The following is a 4,622-nucleotide window of genomic DNA, read 5'->3' as shown; positions in this document are numbered from 1 at the left end:
GGCAGGCTGTATATTGCTTTATGGCTGTTGACTTGATTTAAAATGCACTCTTAAAAATGAAAGAATAACTCCTTAAATTTGCAGTAAATGTATAGTTCCACAGATCTGATTTACTGGTTATGAGCCACCAAAGAATTGCAATTGCATTTTATTGTATTGTTGACTCTAGTAGCGAAAGCCTCAGCATCACTGTAGCTCTGGAAACCATGAAAAACCTGATCGTTTTAGATTAATCATTTATTTCAGGTTGTTTTTTGTTGTTGTTGTTGTTTTATTTTTATTTTCTTTTTCTTTTCTTTAATTGGTCCCTCAACTTTCAGGGGATAACGACGATCGCTTTGATGGTGACTGTTTAAACCAACGTGTGAGATCAAAGGCATGCAGTTGGCTTGTGCTTTGCTCAGTTCAGAGCTTTTTAGCCTTGGTTGACTCATAATTGCAAAAATTCCCAGCTGGCTGGAAGTGGAAGGAACTTGCTGCAGAGCACCAGGCACGGCACGAGGTGCAGAGACCTGCCTGGGCTGCAGGACACCGAGCAGCAGCCGAGAGCATGCAGCAGAGCAGCAAGAAATCCATCTGCTTGCACAGAGCTCCTCACTTTGAGCCCACTGTCCTAATTTCCCTCGCACCCTTGTCAGCAGTGAACGTGCCACTCAGTTGCGCAGCACAAGTGTGAGGCACAGCCTGAGCACCGGCACCAGCTCCCACCACCACCGCGAGAACCGACAGAGGCAAAACATGCTGCAGGTTGCGGGTGGTGCAGCTGAACCGCTCTGGCTCTGTTCTCCTGAAGGCACAAACAAAGGCAAATCACATGCAGCATTGTCTCACACGCAGCCGCTGATACACAGGCACACGAATTCATTTCTCTGCCCCCTGCTCCCGCAGCACCACTTGCTGCCGCTACCGCACCTGCTGGCTCCAGGCAGCCCCACGCTCGCTGCTCACCGCGGCGTTGCTGGCCAGTTCACCCCCGAGCACCCGGCTGGCCTCATCCCTAATTGGGAATGTGAACACTAGACTCTCGTTACTTAGGTGTTTGGATGTTGCTAATGTGGAATATGGCCAATTAAGCACAGTCCCTGATGAGCTGCTGCAGGGAGCAGCATTGCAGATCAGCATTTTTGCCTTACTGTGAGCAGTGAGGCTGGAATGGTGTGAGGTGGTACGCGCGAGGCGGGGAAGGGAACGCTGCACAATAAACTGAACCTGATCCAGTATCACTGCTGCCCTTCAAGGGTCTGTTCCCTCTACTACCATGTGTGATCTTTTCTTGATTCATTAAAGTCTGCTGAGCAGAAAATTTTGCAGCTGCTGGCTAGATAGCAGCGCTGCTGGACAGCATCCACGGCTCTTTCCTCTTTCCTTTTGGAAAGAAGTGGCAGAATGCAGCTGCCTATGAGGCTTTATTTCAGGTTGGAAAATCTCCAAACACAGAGGGGAAAAAAACTGAGTGTGCTGTAAATCAGAGATGGCCTTGAACCAAACCCCACAGGTTCCCAGCACCCGCGGGCAGTGACAAACGGCGGCCGAGACAAGGACGGGGTTTGTCCAGCACAGCGACACCACTGACAGATGTCCCAGGGGCTCCAAGGACCCCACGAGGATGCAAACAGTACCCCTGGAAACTCTGCAGTGCTCCCCAAAGCGCAGCTAACACAGGCTCCAGTCATCCTATACAAGTCCCCCAGCCCTTAACAACTCCCAACACTGAACTTTCTTCAAAAGGTGCTTGAAAGTTACTCACGTTTTCCTTCAGGGCTTTCCTAGGCTAAAAACAAGGCAGATTTTCCTATATCAAAATGAAAGTTTAACTGGAAGTGTGATGATAAAAACAATTTAGATTACCCATAATGAAGAACATTTCTGCCTCTAAAGTAGAAAACAGCACTTTTTTCAATCTGTACAAACTTAAAGCAACTCCACGGTCTCTCAGGAATTTCAAATTTATGGATGTTTTAAAATTTATTTATTTTAACATATATAGCCCCTTTCACTTCATAGCCTGTCTCAGCTATGACAGCATGGAAAGCAGCTCTTCCCAGAGTACAGGCACACCATGACTGGTAAATGATAGTCAGCACAGCTGAAAACATGGAGCACATTTATATCTGCTGCATGAGACGGGAGACAATGTGTCCGAGGAGGGAGCCCAGAGGGGCCAGCGGAGGCTGCAGGGGGCTGCAGGGGAGGCTGTAGGGAGGGGGCCAGCCCCCAGCACTGCCTTGGCAGCAGCAACTCCTGAGCGACATCCTCGAGCTCCTTATCCTGCCACGCCTGCAGCACGAAGGCGTCTTAAAGAAAATGACAGATATTTTGTACTGGATTGATCGGACGAGATAGGAAGCGCCTTGCGCCTTCCCTCGTTTATTCATTTCTGACTGCCTATTTTGTGCACTTAGGTGCCGCGATGAGAAGCCCGCTATTAATCCTGGAGGGCGGACAGGCGGGGAGGTGGCTGGATGGATGAAGTTCTGAAGAAGCGCCAGAGTGATGGATAGACAGACAGACAAACTAAATCACTGGTACACTTCTATAAAAGTGATTTCCTTCAGGAATTTATAGCACTTTATAAATACTTACACAGCCTGATAAAGCACTTCTTGGCAGCAAATGTTATTATATTCCTTCTCTAGCTGGGAACTGGGAAGGCAGGGCTTAAGAGAGTTAGCCGAGGTCTGAAAGAGAGAAGCGGACAGATCCGAGCAGCTGTGTTTTCCAGGTTCTTTCAACTAGCAGAGCACATATATAATTTTAAGGTTACCAAGACTGACCCTTTAGCATAATCTTATTAATGATCTTTCTTTAATCTATGCAGGCATTTCCACAAGCTTGGATCCAAAGCAAGGAAACTGCTGGCACAATCTATAGGATATAGTGAGACTACAAAGCTACAACGTTACGGCAAGCTGTAATTTCAAGCAGCCAAGCTAGCTTTATTACTGCCACTGTCATTACAGAATGCTTATACAGCATGGCCATGAAGTCAATGAGATATTTAGATGCAGAATTAATGCAGGATAGCACCCAGCGTAAAGAACAAACACAATAAATAAAACACACTGGAGAGGCACAGGATATAAATACAGAAGAAAATGGCAGAGCAAAAAGAAGATGCAAACTATATTTAAAATTGATATTTAATCTGCATAGCTCATTCCAGTGGTTTCTCTGCATATGTGGCTTGTTTTATTGCTAGCAGGTTCAACTTTTCAGTAATAGAATGATAAAAAGTTGTTCAAAAAGTTTTAATAAAATACTTAATTGGTTCATTAGAACCTAAAGAGATATTCCTAGAAAGCAAGAAAGGGAAAGGCAGAAAGAAAGAGTGAAAGAGACAGAGAGAGAGGGAGAGACACAGAGAGAGAGGAGATGCAAGCAAAAGAAGCAAAGAAAAAGAGAAGGAAAAAGAGAGGAGAAGGAATGTTCTCACATCAGACTATTTGCAGCTAGCTTGCTTTGACTTTCAGACTCTATTTAAAAATACAAAATTGGGAGCATTAAAAAAGAGTTCCCAAATTAGCTTTTTAATAGAGATCGAAAGTTAAAAGGGGGCCGAGTCATGGGGGAAAAGCTATTCAGGATCACAGCCGGGCCAGAGCTCGCAGAGAGGGAGGCCAGAGCATGCCTTGGTGAGAGAAGAGAGGCAGCTTTATGAAGCAATGACATTGGAAATCACAGAAAAATCTTTTATACCAGCTAAAGCCAAACGACATTTCTGGTTTTACTTTCTTCTGTGCATCTGCAAGAGGAAAAGAGCAAGTGGAGATATGGGAAGTGTTTTCAAGAGTAAAGTTCTGAAGCTGTTTAGCAAAGACGGATTCTGGGCCCTTTGATGTGCTTAAATTCATACAGCCACTGAAAGTTTCCCATGGAAGTTTTAGGATTCACTTTGTACACAGCTTTGCATGTGCAGTTATTCGTGCCTGTACTCTAACCATTCTAACGCACAGCTTCTGCCTAACCTCATCCCTGGCCTGCGGGGACTGTAACACAGATATTGCTGTGGGGGATGGTTTTGGGGGAGGACCACCCATGACCTGACATCCAGAAAACTGTTTTGTCTTTAATAATACTCACAGTGACTTACCAGGGATTAGCTGAGGCAGAGGACCTGATGGATCGGGGCTCTGCTCTCAGTTTCCAGGTTGTATTTCCCAGCTAGTCAATCGGAGAGCCAAGGTGTTTGAGGATCTGTTGGTTGGTTGGTTGGCTGCGTTTGTTTTGGTTTGTTTTGGTGTGTTTGGTGTGTGTGTGTCTGTGCGTGTGAGTTTTAAATAGAATTAAGGCCTGCTTCAGGAGCCTGTTACAACACCGGCGCACGAAATCCCCGGAAAGCTGCCCCCGCTCGGTGCCGGCACCGCACGGCCCCGTTCCCCGGGGCTCCTGCACGGGGCGCAGCAGCGTCTCCCCCACATCCCACCCGGCTGCCGCCGCCCCGCCGGGGGCCCCGCGGACACCCCCGGCCCCGCCGCCCCCGGCAGCCACGGCGGAGCGGAGCCGCCGGGACCGTCCGGGCCGTGGGGGGGACACGGGGCGGGGGGACCCCCGGCTCTCAGCCCCCCGGGCTCTGAGCCCCCCCCGGCCCAGCCCGGCGCCCCCGGCTCTACCCCTCCCCCCCC

The 4,622-nt window shown here is 48.3% G+C and overlaps 1 long non-coding RNA gene across 1 annotated transcript; it reads left to right on the top strand.

The window, feature by feature from the left end:
* On the top strand, positions 1-900 carry LOC118178689. Its single transcript, XR_004756261.1, has 2 exons — positions 1-246; positions 321-900. It is a non-coding gene; the product is annotated as an uncharacterized LOC118178689 (long non-coding RNA).
* The last annotated feature ends 3,722 nt before the right edge of the window (positions 901-4,622 follow it).

The sequence above is a fragment of the Oxyura jamaicensis genome, chromosome 26 (genome assembly GCF_011077185.1).
Source record: "Oxyura jamaicensis isolate SHBP4307 breed ruddy duck chromosome 26, BPBGC_Ojam_1.0, whole genome shotgun sequence".
NCBI lineage: Eukaryota > Metazoa > Chordata > Aves > Anseriformes > Anatidae > Oxyura > Oxyura jamaicensis.
This window is presented reverse-complemented; position numbering and strand designations above follow the sequence as displayed.